Source organism: Vombatus ursinus, unplaced genomic scaffold (assembly GCF_900497805.2).
Source record: "Vombatus ursinus unplaced genomic scaffold, bare-nosed wombat genome assembly UNPS02014880.1, whole genome shotgun sequence".
Lineage (NCBI taxonomy): Eukaryota > Metazoa > Chordata > Mammalia > Diprotodontia > Vombatidae > Vombatus > Vombatus ursinus.
Genome location: NW_020954658.1, coordinates 392,500 through 414,455, shown reverse-complemented (window position 1 = coordinate 414,455; position 21,956 = coordinate 392,500). Strand labels below are relative to the sequence as shown.

The window sequence follows — 21,956 nt, the reverse complement described above, 5'->3', positions numbered from 1 at the left end:
GACGACATCCAGCTTACCTTAGTTCATAGCTATTATAGTCCAGATTCTTATGCAATATTGATCTTTACAGCATCAGACTTTCCTTTCAGCACCAGACACATCCACAACTGAGATTCCTTTCAGCGTTGGTTCAACAACTTCATGGTTTGCATTATTTTGTAGTTCATTGAACATAGTTCCAAATTTCTCTACAGAATGTTTGAATCAGTACACAACTTCACCAACAGTACATTAGTATCTCAATTTTCTCATATGCCCTTCAACATTTGTCATTTTCCTTTTCTGTCATATTAGCCAATCTGATAGCTATAGGGTGGTAGCTCAGAGATGCTTTAATTTGCATTTCTCTAATCAATAGTGATTGAGAGCAATTTTTCATATGACTATAGAGAGCTTTGATTATTCCATCTGAAAACTGCCTATTCATATCATTTGACCATTTATTAATTGATGAATGGCTCTTATTTCTATAAATTTGATTTAGTTCTCTATATACTTGAGAAATGAGGCCTTTATCAGAGAAATTTGCTGTAATACCTTTTTCACAGTTATGGTTACTATGTATTTTTCCACCCTATTCCATCCCTTTTATTCTACTTTCTCTGTCTTTCCTTTCACCCTGTTCATTCTCAAAAGTTTTTTGCTTCTTACTTTTACCACCCTAATCCACCCTCCCTTCTATCAGCACCATTCCCCTGTTTCTTATCCCCTTCCCTTCCTACTTTCCTGTAGGGCAAGTTAGGTTTCTATACCTAAATGAGTGTATGTTATTTCTTCTTTGACCCAATTCTGATGAGAGTAAGGTTCATGTACTCCTCCACCCAGCCCCGCTATCTTCCCCTCCACTATAAATGCTCTTCCTTACAGGCCTCTTTTATATAACATCGTTTTCACCATTGTACCTCTCCCTTTCCCATTCTCCCAGTGTATTGCTCTTTCTCATCCCTTAATTTTATTTTTTTGTATGATCATACCATCATATCCAACACACACCTATTCCCTCTGTCAATGTATCCTCCTTCTAATTGCCCTAATAATTGGAAAGATTTTAAGAGTTACAAGTATCATCAGATCATCTTCCCATGTAGGAATATAAATAGCTTAAATTTATCGAACCTCTTATGATTTCTCTTTTCTGTTTACCTTTTTATACTTCTCTTGGGTCTTGTATTTAGATATCAAAGTTTCTTTTCAGCTCTAGTCTTTTTATCAGGAATGCTTGAAAGTCCTTTATTTCATTAAATATCCATTTTCCCCTTAAAGGATTATGCTCACTTTCTCTGGGTAAGTGATACTTGACTGTAATCCTCACTGTTTTACCCTCTGGGATATCATATCCCAAGCCCTCAGAGCTTTTAATGGAGAAATTGCTAAATCTTGTGTTATTCTGACTTTTGCTCCATAATAGTTGCATTGTTTCTTTTGAGCTGCTTGCAGTATTTTCTCCTTCACTTTGGAGCTCTGGAATTTGGCTATAATATCCCTGGGAGTTTTCATTTGGAGATTTCTTACAGGAGGTGATTGGTGGACTCTCAATTTGTATTTTACCCTCTGGTTCTAGAATATCAATGCAGTTTTCCTTGGCAATTTCTTGAAATAGGATGACTAGGCTCTGTTTTTTGATCATGGCTTTCAGGTACTCCAATATTTCTCAAATTATCTCTCCTGGATCTATTTTCCAGGTCAGTTGTTCCTCCAATGAGATATTTCACATTTCTACATTTTTTTTTCATTCTTTTGGCTTTGTTTTACTGTTTCTTGATGTTTCATGAAGTCATTAGCTTCCACTTGTCCAACTCTAATTTTTAAAGAATTATTTTTTCAGTGAGGTTATCTACCTATTTTTTTTTCCATTTGGCCAATTCTGCTTTTTCTTTTCAGCCAAAGGCAAGGTTTATCAGAACATCCATCATATTGAGCAGACTCTTAAGGAGTCTGAACAGTAGTAAGCTATTGGCTAGATTATAAGAATCTGACCAGTGCCTCAATTTTAAGAATCTGAGCATCTTAATGGAGACAAGATAGACCTTATATACAGAAAGATTATGGGAGGGATCTAGGAGTGACCAAGTAGTCTATGAGGTAATAGAACTCCAGGGGTGACCAAGGGAGAATGGAGCCTAGTTAGGATTAAGGGTGGGAAGTGGCCTGGGGCCATAGGGAGGTATGGAATTATAGCCTCAGGAGAATGCAAGAGATTTGGCCATGTGGGAAAGTCCAGGGTTTTTTCTCTTTGGGGTCTAGATTCCAACCTTATCATTACCCCCTCAAACAAATGGGACCTAAATTCTTTTGGAGTAAGGGGAGAAGATCTCAGCTCCTGAAACTACTTCCTGCTGGCAAGTGGCATAGAGCTGTCCCTGTCTCAAGGGGGTCCCAAAGAGGAGGTTGACTGGAACTGAGCACAGGCTGCATCCAGGGAAGAATAGACATTGGCTGGTACCTGCTGTTTGCTACCAACTGTAGGTGAATGGCCTGTAGTCTGGAAGACACAACTTCGACAGAGAAGACTGCAGGACCCAATGACAGGATAAAATATCCTTAGCTCTGTTTGGAAAACTCAGTTTTTCAACCATGCAATTATCAAATCCACCTCATAGCCATACTCAGGAATAGCCAGATGGGTAACATTCCTTTTCACAGGAATATAATGGGGAAACTGAGCCAGGAGGGTCCCATCTTAGACTGAGGCTAAAATTGTCCTCTCAGCTTTTCCCAGTGCTGACTTCCCACCAGTATCACCTTCTCTGAGTAGCTTGTGGCATTTCTCTCAGATGGTGGATTATTGATTATCGATGGATTAGGACCCATCAGACAACTCAAAATAAAATCCTATGAGCTTTTACCTCAAAAAGCAAGTTTTACTAATCACAGCTTAGGAAAAACTTTTCCAGGATTTACATCTCAAATTTAAATTTGTCCTGGTGTAAAAAGTCAATCATTAGAGATTTCTATACACTTGAAAATTCTCAGCAAACCATACATAACCCAAACAAACTTATTGGCTAGTTTACACATTAAAACAATAACCAACAATAGCTAAATTATTTTAGCGGTAACAAAATTATGAAAAGTTGCTTGACATAACTGATACAGAAAGTTCACCAATTTGAAACTGGAAACCAACCCATTACCATTCAGGTGACTTCAGTTTTTTTAAATGTACTTCCAAGTTACTTTACACAGAGAATCAACATTTGATCATTAACAGTTAAAACTAAAACTTTAAGAAGAGCTTGTTGACCCAAGTTCAGAGGCCAGTTTCTTTACCTTAAACAAGATATGCTGAACCTGGGGTTTGCATCCAGACAAAGGTTGCCCTAGAGCCCAAGGACATTGCCAGGGGGCCCATGTCATAGTTGCTCCCTCTCCTCCCTCCTTCTCTTCCCAAGTGGGGGAGGGCAAAATCAAAGGTGAGGGGTAAAGGGTGAAAGTCTCTTCTGCTTTGAGAGGGGTTAATGGATACCCTCTTGACTCAAGGGAAGGGAGTGGGAGAAAGGAGTGACCAGGGTTGTAAAGAGGAGCTTCAAAAGTCCTTAATGATCAATCACAAAACCTCCAAAATCTGCCAAGATATTTTTAGCTGTTCTAACTTTCTCTGTAACCTCCATGAATGAGGATTCAGAGGTGCAGAGGGAAGGGAGTAAGTAAGCCTCAGGGAACTAAAAAGCAACTGCAGTTTTCCCCAATTCCTTAGCACCAAGGGAATTAACAGAATTGAGCATACACTTCCAGATAAGGTGTCTGTCCTTGTCCACAATGTTGCAGAAGGTGTACCCAGGTCCATGACCTTGAACCGACCCAGTGGACCAAGAGCTTGAGAGTGTCAGTTCAAGTGAGAGACAGCCTCGTATCTGTCTGCCAGAAAAGCACCTCCAAGCCTTGGTGCTTGAAGACAGACTCTTACTGCAGAGCAAGAAAGGAGGGAGGGGAGGCTTACATACCTTCCAGTCTTGGCTGGAGAAGAGCTTGGGGTTAGGCAGTTTCCCCATAATGGCCACCAAAACGATGCAGTTTAGGGGTTCAGGGGTGCTGGGAACCCAATATCACAACACATGGGTCCTGCCTGAAAGAATTCGACCCAAGTCTTCTTTCAGCCAAAGAGAAGGCTTATTACAACATCCGTCATATTGGGCAGACTCTTGAGGAGTCTTAACATTAATAAGCTATTGGCTAGATTTTAAGAATCCAAGCCAATTCTGCTTTTTGAGGAGGTATTTTCATCAGTTAATTTTTTTTACCTCTCCTTCTATATGACCAAATCTATTTTTTAAGATATTATGTTCTTCAGTAATTTTTGTGCCTCTTTTACCAATCTGTTAATTACCTTTTCATTATTTTCTTCCTTTTTATCTCTTTTTTTATCTAAAATTTTCTCTACCAATCTTACTTGATTTTAAAAATCATTTTTCTAGCTCTTCTAGGAATTCTTGATGGGTTTTTCTCCAATTCACATTTTTTTTCTTTTGTGACTTTGCTTGAGCTGTTTTGACTCCATTGCCTTCTTCTGAGTTTGTGTCTTGATCTTCCCTGTCACCATAGTAGATTTTTATGGTCAGGTCTTTTTTTTTTAATCTACTCATTTTTCCACACTATTTCTTGATTTTGAATTTTATATTAAAGTTGGGCTGTGTTGCCAGAGTGCAAGGTGGCATGGGCACTGTCTCAGACTTTGGGTTTTTTCTCACTACCGTTTTTAGAGCTAGTTCTAGGGTTTTGAAAGTTTTTGGTGCTTCCAAGGTGGTGTGATCTATGGAGAGGCATGGTCAATGCTCTCTTGGTCTACACTCTGTTCCTTACCCAGGCATGGCCCCTGATCCCCAGGGGTTGCAATCAATACTGCTCCTCCAGTTCCCTACACCCTTGGGATCAGAAATAATATTGTTCCTCAGGGTCCCTGATCCTTTGTGACCAAAAATCGTACTGTTTCTTCAGGGCTTCTGTTACCTATTCACAGAAACTGCTCCTCTCTGCCCTTAAATTATGACCCAGAAATGGTTATAGGCAATGGATTCCCCAAACACCATCTAGTCCTACATTCAGTACTTGCACAGTGGTCCCATGTAATCTCTTTCTGATGAGTTGTCAGGTCCCCTTAAAACCTCTGGCTTGAGAGCTCCCAAAGCTCTTGCTGTTTCTATTGCCACCATAGTATAAGCAGTGCAAGTGGAGAGTGCCTTGGATGCCCCAGCTTTGGAGTAATGGCAGACTGTGAGTAGGATGTAAGTAGAATAAATCAGTAAGACAGTGAAGCATGTCATAGCAAGAACACCACTGTCAGAATTCATCAAGATTCCCAGGTAATAGGAATCAATGCAGGCAAGCTCAATCACCAGTGGAATGTCACAGAAAAAACTGTTCACTACTCTAGGGCCACAGAAAGATAGCTCCACAATCATAACAAATTCACTTATAGAGTGTATGAATCCAATAGTCCATGAGATAATTACAAACCAAATGCATCTTCTTTAGCTCATGATGGATTTGTAGTGGAGTGACTTGCATATGGCTACATAGTGATCATAAGCCATGGCCACAAGCAGCACCATCTCATCCCCTCCAATAAAATGCACAAAGAGGATCCGACACATGCAGCCCCCAAAGGAAATGGTTTTGTTTTCCTTGAGTAAGTCTGTGGTCATCTTTGGAGTAGTGACTGAGGAAAAAAAATCATATGTTTCTTCAGGGCTTCTGTTACCTATTCACAGAAACTGCTCCTCTCTGTCCTTAAATTATGACCCAGAAAAGGTTATAGGAAATGGATTCCCCAAACACCATCTGGTTGTTATTAACATACTTATACTTCATTATACTTTAGTACAAATCAACAAAAGAAAGGTTGGCCAACAAGAAATACATGGGAGAATGGAGATGAGAGTCAGTAATAACTAAAATCACAATAAAGATATTACCTAAAACAGTGACCATGTAAAACACCAAAAACAAAATAAAAAAGAAAATCTGAAGTTCCCATGAATCACAAAGTCCCAACAGCACAAACTCAATTTTGTTGATTGTACTAAAGTATAGCAAAGTATAAGTATGTTAATAAAAATTATTTATTTTATTTTTATTAAATTTAATTTGATGTTAAGTTTAAATCCATAAATATTAATTTTGTGAATGATTAATATTTCTTTTGTCTTGTTATGCTTATTCATGGCAGATTCTAGAATTTATTTCATTTCATATTGAATAGGGGGCATGTGAAGGTTTGCTAAAACAAAAAAAGCTAAGAAGACTTAAAAAGAATAAATAAACAGTTGAGAAATCCCTGAGATAACTCATCTCTCAAATATCCCACCCATATTTAACATTCAATGATTTTGTGATTCTAAGTGAGGACCAATAAGGGAAGTCAACCATCAGATTTGGCAAGAAGAGATAAACAAAGATTCCTAAGCAAATCCAAAATAAATGACTTAATCCAACATTTTAATCAGAGAACTCTAAACAGCAATCTGAGGCTTCATCAGGGTAATAGTTGTTTTCACTTGTCTGACTCATAGTAGGTACTTAATAAAAAATCATTAAATGATTGACCACAATAACATGATCCTGAAATATGTTCAATATGTGACTAATCAATAACCAAAATACATCACTAAATGGAATTCTAAGATTTAATTTATGTAATTCAATAGCAGTTTGATATAAATAGAAAGTTTCAGAAAGAGGAGCTCAAAACTCCAATTCTATTACTTACTTTCTTGGTCCTCAGTTTCCTTAGCTCTAAAATGATATAGTTAGAATAAATATTCTTAAATTTGCTTCAGGTCCATATGACCCTATGATGATATTTTGATCTATGAGAGGAGGAGAAGCTATGTATTAACTGCCCAGTGAAATGGACTAAACTTTTCCTTCAAGAGTAGACAGTCTTCAGTACCCAGGATCTAATGGCTACATGTTTTCATTTAACCTATCAGCACTTCAGGAAATGCCCTAAGACTATAAACTGCAGGCAGGTGCCAATCTATACTGTTGTTGAGGAGGGGGAGTTCCTGTGCCAATTAAACCACAGATTGTCTGGACCAAAAAGGAAACAAAAAAGCTACCTAAGCATCCACACAGGAAGATAAATTAAGCACAACCATGTCCTCCTTAGCTATTGGAACCCTATGTCTTTGCTCACCTTTACCTTCACTGCATCATTATTACCATCACCTCTTTTTCCACCCTTGCTACCAATAGGTTCCCTTTCTTAAGACCTGGGTGATTGACATGAGTTCAACATATTCATTGAAATGAAACTCAACACTTAGCACAATGTCTGGTACATAGAAAATGATTAATAAATGTCTACTGAGTGATTGATTGATTAAAACTCTCTTAGCTGTTATGAGAAACACTGGAAAATGATGCCATCACTGTTCATTAAACTATCAATAATATCCTTGGATCACAAGAATAAAGGACAAAGTGATGACTGAAATTTCTTGCATGATTTCTCAAGATAAAGGACAGAAAGATTTTTCATCTCTCTTTCATCTACTGTCTTCCCAGGATCTTCAGTCTTCTGCTAAAGTGAGATGACTAATTCAAACAATCATTTTCACAGAATTGAAGTAGTTCAGTATGAGATTTAAAAAAAAGGATAAGTTTGATTATTATGCAAAATTAGCCTTTCCATTAAGAGAGTTCATTCAGGGGTGGGGACCGGGAATTTTTCACTGACTAAAGGGGAAATATTCATACTTGGAGACCTCAAAACTCACCAAAAACATATTCTCCACTTGATATAAAGTTGAAGGATTTTTTTTAAGTAAAAAAGAAGTGTTAGTTGTTATGTACATATTCTCCACTTGATATAAAGTTGAAGGATTTTTTTTTAAGTAAAAAAGAAGTGTTATGTTGTCATGTACCTATGGACATAAATCCCCTGAGAGGAGGAAATTATTTTGCATACAAATGCTTATTATGTAAGGTATAAGGAGTTTTTAGAATGGGAAGATTGAGAATCATGGCATTTTAGAGATGGAAGGAATTTTAATCTAAATTCTCCAGATCTTCCTTTTGCAGGCATGGAAACTAACGCCCAGAGAAGTGATGGGATTTGCTCAACATCACATTGAAAGTGATGGACATAGGACTCAAATTCAGTTTTCCTGTTATTTAGCCTAGTACTCTTTCCAACCAAGTTCATTGTTTCATGGTCACTCATAATTTGCAATACTTCCAACAAGCATGGTCAAAAATCATCTATGCCCCAGATGTGAAAAAAGAATATTCTTAGCAAATTCATATAGAAATGGATTTTAGAGAAGCAATATTTCACTTAATTAAGAAAACTTTTTGTTTTCAAGTTGTTTGGGGGCACCTAATATTTGTGATTTGGAATATTTAACCATTGTTATTTATTCCTTAAACAAGTCCCTGGGATGTTTTCCTGCTCAGCACAGCAGCCTGGCACTGAAGGTACTTACCAAATGTTTATTGATTAAATGTTGCTAAAATTTCTTGACAATACCTTCTAACTCCATTTCCAATATTCAAACTAGGAAAAATCTAAAATCCATACTACTATTGAATACTGAAAATAGTTGTAAATATTGAAAAAATATTGAAATCCATACTACTGTTCCTCTTAAAATATTCTCTCATAAAGATTTTTTCCTTAATCTAGGCAGGCCTTATGGATATTCATGCATATGGATGAGTAAAATTCTGTTTTTTCTATTTTTGTCTGATTCCAAGATAGGAGAAATTAAGAAATCAGAAAGAAAACAAGAGATAAATGTAAGGGAATTTTTTCCTTTAATTTATACAGCACTTTTCAGATACAAAGGATTAAGTCAAACTAAAAAGCATTTTTTATTTTATTTTATGTAAAATTTTATTTCTTATATTTTAATTTATAGAGTAAAACAAGCATTTCCATAACATGGTATAATTAAAAAAAAGATGATTACACATGAAATTGCAAATTTGTCATGTACAACCCTCTATTCCTTTTAAATATATAATAAATTTATCATGTACATTTCTTTCTTTGTTCTTTCTTTTCTTCCCTCCCCCCACCCATGCAGAGATGGCTACCCTAAGATTTATTAAAAACTGGGAGGTAGTATGGTGGGGTGGAATGTCCTTTGGATGGGGCTAAAGCTGGTCACAGTTCTATTCCTGACTCTCTTACTAAAGAACTATCCTTATAAACTTCCAATCAATTATCCTCCACATAGGAAGCAAGCTAGCCTAGATGAAACAGCATGGCAAATAGAGAAAAAGGCAGGAAATCAAACTAATATCAGCACCTTGATCACTATCTCTCCTTGGATCTTGATAGAGACAGGACCCATTTATAAGAATACAAATCATTTCCCAATTGATAAGTGATCAAAGGATATGAACAGGCAATTTTCAGAAGAAGAAATTAAAGCTAACTCTAGTCATATGAAAAAATGCTCTAAATCACTATTGATTAGAGAAATGCAAATCAGAATGACTCAGAGGTGGCACATCACACGTATCAGATTGGCTAACATGACAAAACAGGACAATGATAAATATTGGAGAATATGTGGGAAAAATGGAATACTAATGCATTGTTGGTGGAGTTGTGAACTGATCCAATCATTCTGGAGATCAATTTGGAACTGAAGCCAAAATGCTATGAAATTGTGCTTACCCTTTTACTATACCACTTCTAGGTCTCTATCTCAAAGATATCATAAAAATGGGAAAATGACCCATATGTACAAAATATTTATAGCAGCCCTTTTTGTGGTGGCAAAGAATTGAGAAATGACTTGTCCATTAATTGGGGAATGACTGAACAGGTTGTGGTATATGAATGTAATGCAATACTATTGTGCTATAAGAAATGATGAGTGGGCAGACTTCAGAAAAACCTGGAAAGACTTACATGAACTGATGCTGAGTGAAATGAGTAGAACCAGGAGAACCTTGTACACAGTAACAGCCACACTGTGCAATGACTGACTTTGATAGACTCATCTCTTCTTAGCAAGGCAATACAACTCCAAAGGACTCATGATGGAAAATGCTATCCACATCCAGAGAAAGAGCTTTGGAGTCTGAATGATGAAGATGGAAGCATACTATTTTCTCTGCTTTTCTTTTGTTGTTTTCTTTTGTTTCTTCTTTCTCATGGCTCCTCCCAATACCTTTAATTCTTCCTTACATCATGACTAATGTGAAAATATGTTTAGTAAAAATATATAAGTAGAGCTTATATCAGACTGCATGCCATCTTGGGGAGAGAGGAGAAAATGGAGAGGGAGAAAATTTATCACTCAAAACCTATGGAAGTGAATGTTGAAAACTAAAAATAACTTACTTAATTATATATTTAAAAAAAAAAAACACAATCAATCCCAGCAGATTCTCAAATCTCACTCAAGTCCAGAGATAGGATATGAGAGATATCCCTTGTTTATCCTCTATTTCCAAGTCTTTTTTTGCCCAACCTCCCTATCCAACCCAAGATCCATTACCAAAGAGACTTTGGAATAATCATCCTTCTAGTTCAATGCTGCAACCATCATTGTAGAAAGGACACCCTGTGGAGATGCAGTTTGGTAACTGTCCTGCAGGTGGTACAGCCATAGTGACTGAAGACCCAGAAAAGAAAGTTCTTGACACCAAAATCTGTGGCATTGTGAAATGATTTGGCATCAGAACTGATGCGGTTTTTATCAGAGTAAATGACATCAATTTGTTATCTATCAGTCATCTATCTATTTTTATTCAGTCTTTGAGAGATGTGGACCCATTTGGACCCCTCAGTGCCAGAAGTAGTGAATATATATTTTGATTATGTATCTGAAAAACATTCTGGGAAGAACTATATATCAATAAACAACATACTATAGTACTGTATGGGTTTGAATTTAATTGAAGGCAACATGATGGGGAAATATATGACAGAGATTAATTTTGATTCCTACATAACAAATAGGGGTTTAATCACAGCAGAACAAGTCAAGAGACAATTTACTACACAAGGGAACAAGTTCAAGAGCAAGACTGCATCAAAACAGTGCCTATAATGTACTGGTGCATGATTTCTTGTGTTCCCTCAGCTTAGGGGTGAGATGGGCCCAAAATCTAGGGTGGAGATGGAAACATGGTAGATGTTAAATGGCTTTGTCTGTGAAAGTTAGAGTGCTACATAGGTAGCCAAGCAGATTTTTGCACCATCTCCCCTCCTATGGTTCTCAAATAGGGTATAAGAAGGACAGGATTTGTGACACTTCCCCTTTTATTTGTGAGAGTCTTTACCCTCCACTTTCCCCATTTATAACTCTAATAGAACTACCACAGTAGTGCTCTCACATCAATGACACTTTTCTTGAATATTGCCTATTTAGTACATTTAATTTCAGTTCATTTTTATTTAATTCAGCACATATTCATTAAATATCTTCTGTATGTAAGTCGCCTTGCTAGCTTTTGCTGTCTTCTACTTCATAAACCTACTAAGTTCAGACACAGCCTCCCTTTTCCCTTGAAGAATAGGGTAACATAGAGAAACTTCACATGTGTCCATGAAATTTCATTGTTTCCAAGTAGCTCATTTTAGTCAAAATAAAATCAGAGATACCATACATTAGCAACCCAACTCAATTTCCCAGAAGGCATACAAAACTTCTCAAGACTTCCCTAAAAAATATGTAAGATCATCCTCTGGTATATGCACAAATAACTAGCCTAAAATCATGCATGCTAGGTGAATTAAAAAGTTTTCAGGTCAAGTGCAACTAACTGAGCTATTTTATCCTTTCCTTACTTGTCTTTGCAGCTATTTCTCTGATTCTCCTCCAATTTATGGCCTATATGCCTGGCAAAAGATTTTCTCTCTGTTAAGCCTTCTTCCTTTAGTAATCCTATGTGAGAGACCCATAGAATTTCAGAGATATAAACAACCTTAAAAAAAATCTAGTTCAATAGTAATAGCCCCATTCAATGACCCTCATATCATAAATTACAAGCAAGTTATAAAACATAAACATGTATGCTCAACAGAGGTGTTTGACACTGAGATGGGGCAGCTCCAACACAGAATCCAAGTTGATGAAAGGTTACCTGTGTACAGGAAGGTAACATTCTCTACATACTTCTAAGCTAGATGGCATTATGTGATTTCTTCAATCCCTAGAAAATTTCAAAGCCTCCTGGAAAATATCTATTATCATTTAAAGGAATTACCATTCATATTAGACCAAGTAGATAAATAATGTCCATTGTCAAAGGGTAAGAGAAGTCATCTAACATTACCATATCATTTTGCAGGTGATTTATCGAGGCTCAGAGAGGCTTGAATTACTTTCCCAATATCATTGAAAAGAGAAGCTAGATATCTTACCCAAATTTATATATCTAATTATGGACAAAGCTAAGAAGCTAAGTCTACTGATCTCAATACAGTGCATTTTTTGCTTCATAAATCAGCCTTCTTGTAAAAAATAAATACTTCTTGACTTAACTATAGTTTTTTAAGTCTATACTTGGGATATTTTTATTCCTTCTAATATATTTAACAAAATGCTCATAACATTTTAAGATGTGTAAGTCACTTTATTCACAAAAACTTTGAATTAGTACAAATATCATCCTCCTCATCATCATTCCATTATTCTCATCATTTTAAGGGATTTGCATAAAAATCTTTCAAGAACAAATTTCAATCTTATTATTATATATTTAATACTCTGTGTTTATATCTAATGTTCAATTATTATTTTATATTTTTTGTTCTGTAGACTATGATGTGGGTGTAGTGTGAATTTTTGTGATTGAATGAATATTGAGGTATAGATCCATCATCTGTAGACACTGAAAGCATCTTTGGAACAACTCCATTAGAAGATGGGATAACAAGGAAGAAATATATCTTGTCCCATTGCCACATAGTTCTAGGGTGTTTGTTTTGTTTTGTTTTGTTTTGTTTTTTGCTAGCTCGCTATATCTTGAAAGCTTTTCCTCCTATGTAGTTTAAAGATAGTAAGTATCCAATATTATGACATTATTAAATGTTCTTGAATATTTTTGACTATGCACAGGAATGTGGTAGAGTCAGCTCGAATCAGCTTTCAGGAACTGATTTTTAAATCATCAGGGTAAGCATTTACACCTCTGAAATCAGAAAATGCTACACATCAGGGCTTGATTTATTGTTTTGATGATTGTTTAGATTTTTAAAAGTGATGGAGAACATGGTAACAATGAAGACTAAATTTTAAATTGTGTCATGTGTATATTGATCTTGTTTTTTGTTGCTGCTGTTGCTGTTGTTGTTATGTTTGAGCTGGTTGCTAAACATTTATGAAGGTACTCCTGACAATACATTATTTTTATTTTATTCTTAATTATTTCCTTTTCATTATTATGATCCAAAAGGAACATTTCTCTGTTCAAAAAAAGATTAAAAAAGAATTTCATATAAAATAATGAATCTTAATCATACAAAATTTTGAAGTATAAACCTGGTAACTCCAATACTGCCACTCCTATATGTATATATTTCTGACCTTCCTCATGATCTGCTCTGTGTAATTTAATGATTAAATAATATTTCTTTCTTTTCTTCCTCTTTTAGTATCATAACCATACTCTCCATTCCCTGTAACTATCCACTGCTCTCCCTCAAATAGTCTTGCAAAATAAATTCCTTAATTGATCACGTCTGAAAAATTTATATTTCATTCTACACCTCTAATTCATTCCTCTCTGGCAGATAAATCATTAGTCTTTCAGACATCACTGATTGTGTTGATTGTAGTTCATAAAACTTTCACAGTTGTTTTCTTTGTAATGTTGTTACTGTATAAATTGTTCCCATTTCATTTAATATCAATATGTGATGTCCCAATAGGTTTCTCTGAATCAATTTCTTTTGTCATTTGTTAGTGGACGATACCCATATCCATCTATTAAACTCATGTCCTGTAATTTATTCAACCATTTCCCAATTAACAGGTTGCCATTTTGTTTTCTATTCTTTGCTAAAATTAAAAGTTTTGCCATAAATATCTCAGTACATATGGGTCTTTTCCTTTCTCTTTGATCTCCTCACAGTATAAACCAAATCATGATATTACTAGGTCAAAATGTGCACAAAAGTTTAGTTGTTACTGGGGAATATTTCCAAATGACTTTCCAGTTGGTTTGGACCACTTCAAAGCTCTACCAAATATACATTAGTGTTTCTCTACCCACAGCCTCACCAGCAATTGTCATTCCTTTTTTAGTCATCTTTATGAATTTTCTGGGTGTGAGATAGAACCTCATAGTTCATTGAATTTGCATATTATTTTTAGTGACTTGGAACATTTTGCATATGGTTGTTGATAGTACCTTCTATATGGAGTCTTTATTAACCCCTTTAAGTCTACTGCCTTCCCTCCATTGATCATTTCTGATTTATCTTGTATATGACTTATGTGTACATAGTTCTTTGCATATTGTCTCCCCAACTAGACTATGAACTCCTTGAAAGTGAGATTGTCTTTAGTCTCTTTATTCTCAGTGTTTAGCACAATGTCTGGCACTCAATAGATACTTAAATGTTTATTGAGTGATGGATTATTACAACAGTCCAGGAGTGAAATGAAAAGGACCTACACCAGAATGGTGACAGGATCAGAGAAGGGGGTGTATAAAAATGGTGATACAAAAATAAAAATGACAGAATTTAGCAATAGATTGGATGTAGACAGTAAGAGAGAATAAGGACTCAAGGATGATATCTAGATTACAAGCCTTGGTGGCTGAAAGAATGGTTGTACCCTCAAAGGTAAATAATTTCAATATGTCAATATAAGTCTTCCAATAAAAAGATACATCTAAGAATTAGACTTCAAATTCACATACTGACCTCCCAGTTTCCTAAGAGCAACCTTCATCTCTTTGTTTCTCAAGGTATATATGGCAGGGTTCAACAGAGGTGTAAAGACTGTAAAATACTGCAAGAAACTTGTCCACTGAGATGATTTTAAGTGGCAACAGATAGATGAAGATGCAGTGTACAAAGAATATCACCACAACCATAATGTGGGCAGTACAGGTGGATAATGCCTTGGTTGCCCCATACATAAAGTAATGACAGAGAATGAGTAGGACATTGTTGTAAGAGATTAGCAAGAGAAAGAAGCAAATAAAGGCAAGGATTCCACTATCAACATTCACAATTAGTCCTAGGACATAAGTATCCATGCACACAAGCTCAATCACCAGCGGGAGGTCACAAAAAAAGTTGTCCATCTCTCTAGGGTCACAGAAGGGCAAATCTATGACCATAGCCAGTTGACTGAATGCACAAACCCCATAATCCATAACATCACTACAAGCCAAATGCATTTTTTCTGGCTCATGATGATTGTATAGTGAAGTGGCTTGCATATGGCTACATGGCAGTCATAAGCCATGACCACGACCAGCACCATCTCACCCCCTCCAACAAAATGCCCAAAGAAGATCTGGCACATGCAGCCCCCAAAGGAGATGGTCTTGCTTTCTCTGAGAAAGTCTATGATCATTTTTGATGTTGTGACTGAGGAAAGCCACAAATCAACAAAAGAAAGGTTAGCCAACAAGAAATACATAGAAGAGTGGAGATTAGGATCACTGATGACTGAGAGAATAATCAGGATGTTACCTAAAATGATGATGAAGTAAACTATGGAAAACAATAAAAACAAGAAGACTTGAAGCTCTGCAGAGTCACAAAGCCCCAGTAGCACAGATTCTGACACCACAGAATTATTTGTTTCATCCATTGAGTTCAATATTTACTAGAAAATTTCCTGGAAAGAATAAAAAAATGATTTTGTTGAAGTGGAAAAGAGAGCTTAATTTGCAATCTTTGCTTTTCAAATAAGTATCTCTCCACATAAATATATTGATACCTATGTAACCTGTTAAAAATATTTTTCCATCTTAGAGATATCACCCACACAGACACATCCAAAGAGAAGAGAAAGAAGAGTAACAGAGAGAGAGAGAGAGAGAGAGAGAGATAAAAATGAAGAGGGGGGTGAAGAGATGGGGAATGCTAGGGAGGAGAGGTAATGAAAGAAAGACAAAGGGAGAAAAGAAAGAGAGAAGAAGGAGGAAGAGGAGAGAGCATGGAAGAAGATATTAATTTGTTTGGACATGAAAATGCTTATCTGTATTGTATAAAAGGTTTTCAAAGGAGGAAGCCACAATATCACAGAATTTTAGAGCTGAAAGAGTCCTTAGAGATTGCTGATTTACTCATTTTAGAGAAATGACAACTGAGAGGCCTTAACTTATTCAACATCTCCAAGTTTATAAACAATGAAGCCCAGATCCCCAGATAATTAGTCCATTGCTCTTTTCATGCAGCTACACTACCTTATGAATTCTGATTGTCCTCATTTTCAATTTTAACTATATTATTCAGGAATGGGATGAATTGAATTAGGAACCATCCATGAAAAGTAATTTGTGTGTAAACTAAATTATGAAAAAGAAATGGGAAAAGAACATTTAACTTTTTTGTAAAATACATTATTTTTAATAATGTTAAGAGATTTCCAAATCTCTTAACATGTATGTACCAGCAATGTACTAATCTTTCCTATTCATTCTTTAAAATGGGTGTTCAAGATTTCTCATTGCCATACACTTTGATATTTTACTGGTTTGTTTCCCATAATTTTTCATATTTGAAAATACTACTATTTCTTCTCTTTTTAAAAAAATAATTTCCTCTTTTCCAAACCGATCTTAGTGCCATTAGTTTTAATGAATGATGCTTTATGGTATGTATTCAGACTTGTTGCCAGATGAAGCATGTATAGAAATCAAGATGTTGGATATGCAGATATGTTGTTGTGTTTCAGTGACGATAAATTACATTTGTATAGCATGTTACAGTCACCCTATCAAGAAAGAGTTTTACACACTGCTACCAAGAAGCAGAATAGTAATATGGAAAGAACCCTGGATAGCTTTTTAGTCTGCCTGGCTTCTAATAACAACTCTAATAACTAGCTGGGTGATGCAAGACAACTCCCTTACCTCTTCTGCAATTCAGTTTCCTCATTGATGCTAAGAGGGGATGGAATACATGATCTGTCTTTTGCCTCTAGTTTTCCATGTTCTGTGCACCTAACCTATAAATAAGCATTCTTCTCTCAAGTAGTCTCAATCATCCCTGTCTTTGTTTTACTGTTTTCCTGTAATTAGCTTTATAAAGACCTAAGAAAGAAAACTAAATAGGCTGCCTTTCCTTTTGCTTTTGGAGACCCTAAGCAGGTTGTACCCAAAAGAGATAGATTTCTATGTTTACTAGGTAAGTTAGCTATATAATTCTGTAAATTCAGGAACATTTTCCTACCTCACCTGCCCCCCCAAAAAAGAAAGAAAACTATTAAAATAGCAAAGTAGTGAAATAGGAGAATAGCAGAAATGGGATCAAGGCTATGGCTTTTCTCATTTGCATTGCTATATCAAGGCCATTTAGGGGAACAATTTATTATAGTGGAAAAAGTACTGGTTCTGAGACAAAGTAAGAAGACTTGGATTCAAATAATGCCTCTGCTGCTTAATACCAAGGTGACCTTGGGAAAGTCACATATCCTTCCTAGATCTGTCTCCTAAGATATAAAAAGTGGGGTTTAGATTACATGACCTGAGGTTACATCTATGTATGTATGTTTTTCCCATATATATTTTACTATGATTTACACATGTATATATAAACATATTATAAACCAAAGTTTGAAAATTAGGCTCTCTTTTCCATTCTTTTTTTAAAAATTAATTAATTTATTTTTAATTTTCAACATTCACATCCACAAGATTTTGAGTTCCAAATTTTCTCCCCATCTCTACCCTCCCCCCACCCCAAGATGGCATGCATTCTGAATAACCCTAATCTGCCCTCCCTTCTATCTCTCCCCCCCTTCTCTTATTTCCTTCCCCTTCAATTTTCCTGAAGGGCAGGATAGATTTCTATACCCCATTTCCTATATATCTTATTTCCCAGTTGCATGTGAAAATTTTTTTTAAACTTTTGTTTTGAAAATTTTGGGTTCCAAATTTTCTCCCTTCCTCCCTCCCCACCCACCCTCACTGAAAAGGCAAGCAACTTGATACAGGTTATACACGTGTAGTCATGCAAAACGCTTCCATAGTAGTCATGTTGTGAAAAAGTAAGTATATTTCCCTTTATTCTTTCCCACCCCCCATTTATTCTATTCTTTCTTTTAACCCTGTCCCTCCTTAGAAGTGTCTGCTTCTGATTACCACCTTCCCCAATCTGTCCTCCCCTCTATCATCCTCCTGCTTTCTTGTCCCCTTCAGCTCCCTATTTTCTGTAAGGTAAGATAGATTTCCACAGCCAACTGTGTGTGTATGTTAAGCCAAATTCAATGAGAATAAGATTCACTCATTCCCTCTCACCTTCCCCCTGTTTCCCCTCTACTGTAAAAGCCTTTTCTTGTCTGTTTTATATGAGATAATTTCCCCCATTATACTTCTCCCTTTCTCTTTCTCCCAATATAATCCTCTCTCTTCCCTAAATTCTATTCTCCAGATATCACCCTTTCATCTTCAACTCACCCTGTACCCTCTATTTATCTGTTTATCTATCAATCTATCTATCTATCTATCTATCTATCTATGTATCTATCTGTCTTTCTATCTATCTATCTATGTATCTATGCATCTATGTATGTATGTATGTATCTATCTATCTATATATATAGATAGATAGATACATACATACATATACTTTTTTCACTCCAACTACTCTAATACTGACAAAGGATTCATGAGTTACAAATATCATCTTTCCATGCAGAATGTAAACAGTTCAACCTCAGTAAGTCTCTTATGATTTCTCTTTCCTGTTTACCTCTTCATTTTTCTCTTGAGTCTTATATCTGAAAGTCAAATTTTCTGTTCAGTTCTGGTCTTTTCATCAAGAATGCTTGAAAGTCCTCTATTTCACTGAATGTCCATTTTTTCCCCTGAAGGATTATGCTCAGTTTTGCTGGGTAGGTAATTCTTGCTTGTAATCCTATTGCCTTTGCCCTCTGGAATATTATATTTCAAGCCCTGCAGTCCATTAATATAAAAGTTGCTAAATCTTGTGTTATGCTGATTGTGTTTCCATAATACTTGAATTGTTTCTTTCTGGCTGCTTGCAATATTTTCTCCTTGACCTGGCAACTCTGGAATTTGGCTACAATATTCCTAGGAGTTTTCCTTTGGGGATCTCTTTCAGGAGGTGGTTGGTGGCTTCTTTCCATTTCTATTTTGCCCTCTGGCTCTGAAATATCAGGGCACTTTTCCTTGATAATTTCTTGAGAGATGATGTCTAGGCTCTTTTTTTGATCATGGCTTTCAGATAGTCCAATAATTTTTAAATTCTCTCTCCTGGATCTATTATCCTGGTCAGTTGTTTTTCCAATGAGATATTTCACATTCTCTTCTATTTTTTCATTCCTTTGAATTTGTTTTACAATGTCTTCATTTCTCATAAAGTCACTAGCTTCCAATTGCGCCATTCTAATTTTTAAGGAAGTATTTTCTTCAGTAATCTTTTGGACTTCGTTTTCCATTTGGCCAATTTTGTTTTTTAGGGCATTCTTCTCATTGGCTTTTTGGACCTCTTTTGCCATTGGGGTTAGGTTATTTTTAAAGGTGTTATTTTCTTCAGTATTTTTTTTGGTCTCCTTTAGCAAGCTGTTGACTTGTTTTTCATAATTTTCTTGCATCACTTTCAGTCTTTCCTCTACTTCTCTTACTTGCTTCTCAAAATCCTTTTTGAGCTCTTCTATGGCCTGGGACCAATTCATATTTTTCTTGGAGTCTTTGGATGTAGGAGCTTTGACTTTGTTGTCTTCTGGTTGTATGTTTTGATCTTCTTTGTCACCAAAGTAAGATTCTATGGTGTGACTCTTTTGTGCTGCTTCCTCATGATCCCAACCAATTACTTAAGTTCTCAACTCTTTGTTAAGGTAGGGGTCTGCTTCCAGTGTGGAAAATGTGTTGTCCCAAGCTTCAATGGTTTTGTGCAGCTGTTTTCAGACATACTTCTAGGTACCTGTAAATTTTCAGTTCTTCCAAGGTGCTATGATCAAGGACGAGGTGTTTACTCTTTTCCTGGTCTGTGCTCTGGTCTATGAGTGACCACAAGTACTTTTTCTGTTTGAGAACTGTGAGGAGGATTTCCTCTCCATGGCCACTACAAGCTCCACTACACCAGCTCTCCTCCTCACCCCAAGACCACCACCCAGAACTGTGACCCAAATCCAAGAAAGGGCAAAGCAAGAGAGTCCTGCACCAGCAGAGAGATCCCTGAAATCACCCTCTGGTCAGCCACTTGATTCCCCTTTACTCTGTGGTTCAGAAGCTCTGGAGGCAGCCACTGCCCCAGGGCTGCACTCAGGGACTGGGGCTGGGACCTGCACTTCTCTCTCACCACCGCAGAAACAGACTTTTCCTACTGACCTTCTAAGTTGTCTTTGTCATTCCTGAGTTGAGAAGTCTGGCAACTGGTACAGCTGCCTGTTATTCAGTCCTCTGAGGGCTGCTCCAAGTGTTCTAAGGCCTGTGTGTCTAAGCTGAACTGAACTCCTCTCCCAGCCGGCATGATATACCTTTCCAATCAACCATCCAAGTTGTCTTGGGTTGGAAACTTCTTTCACTCTGTCTTTTTGTGGGTTCTGCTGCTTTAGAATTTGTTTAGAGTCAATTTTTACAGGTATTTGGAGGGGTTTGGGGGAGAGCTCAAGCAATTCACTGCTTTTACTCTGCCACCTTGGTTCTGCCCCCCTCTCTTTTCATTCTAATAACTGTTTGTTCCATTATTTCAAGGATGCTCTTCTGGATCAATAAAAAACAAAATTGGTACATATACTGGGCATCTTATAAGACTTGATCATATTTCTTAACCCAGAAGTCTCCAAAGAATTTCAGAACTACCACACTTGGATTTTTCTAAATATCCTTTCTGTTCTTCTGTTTATAGTTCTTCAGAAATATACTTGAATATGAAAAATCTCTGGAGTGCTTTTTAATCATAGCATAGGTTTACTTTTCCTCAGCCTTTAATACACATTGTCTCCCCTAGTTACAGTGTCAAGAGCAGGAAGTATCCTGTTTTTCTATTTGCAATCTTAGTACTTAGTACAATGCTTAGAAGATAGTAATCTTAAATAAATTACTTGAGGAAGAAAATATGATAAAAAGTTACTATGATTTCAATTTTTAAATGAATTTATTTTCTATTAATCACAACAGCATCAGCATTCATTTGAAAAATTGTAATTCATGTGTGCTCAAGATATGTCATTTATTCAGAATATAAAAGAAATATTTAATTATTTGGGTAATGAGTCATTTAATAAGATAGACTCTGCAATAATTCCACAACTCCAAGGATTTCAATAATCATAGATTGGGAACCTTTCCCTTAAAATCATCTTCACTACCCTAAGCCATTGTGTGGGCATGCACACACACACTCACACACACACACACACACACACACACACACACACTTGAGAAAGCATATTTGAGTATGGTTGAAAGCAGAGAGAACATGGGAGGACATATGAGAACAAATACATTTTTCCCTATCATCCCAAATTGTATTATATTTAACAAGCATTTTTAAAAATTTTTTAACATTTTTATTTAAAATTTTGAGTTCCAAATTCTATTCCTCCTTCCCTTTCTCCCCTCCCTCCTCCCTCAGATGATAAGCAATCTTACTTTATAGTAAACAATGGTATAGGTTATAATTGTGTAAACACATAAAACATTTCCATATTAGTCATTTTGTACAAGAAGACTAAAATTTTAAAAAATAAAAGAAAGAAAGTGAAAAATAGCATGCTTTAGTCTGTATTCAATTAATATCAGTTCTTTCTCTAGAGGCAGATAGTAGTCTTCACCATCGGTCCTTTGCGATTGTCTTGGATCATTGTATTGCTGAGAATATCTAAATCAGGCAT

General features: G+C 36.1%; 2 pseudogenes; both read right to left on the bottom strand.

The window, feature by feature from the left end:
* Positions 1-5,039: 5,039 nt before the first annotated feature.
* Positions 5,040-10,569, bottom strand: LOC114028368 (annotated as a pseudogene).
* A 4,238-nt stretch (positions 10,570-14,807) lies between these two features.
* LOC114028416 lies at positions 14,808-15,740 on the bottom strand (annotated as a pseudogene).
* Between the last annotated feature and the right edge of the window lie 6,216 nt (positions 15,741-21,956).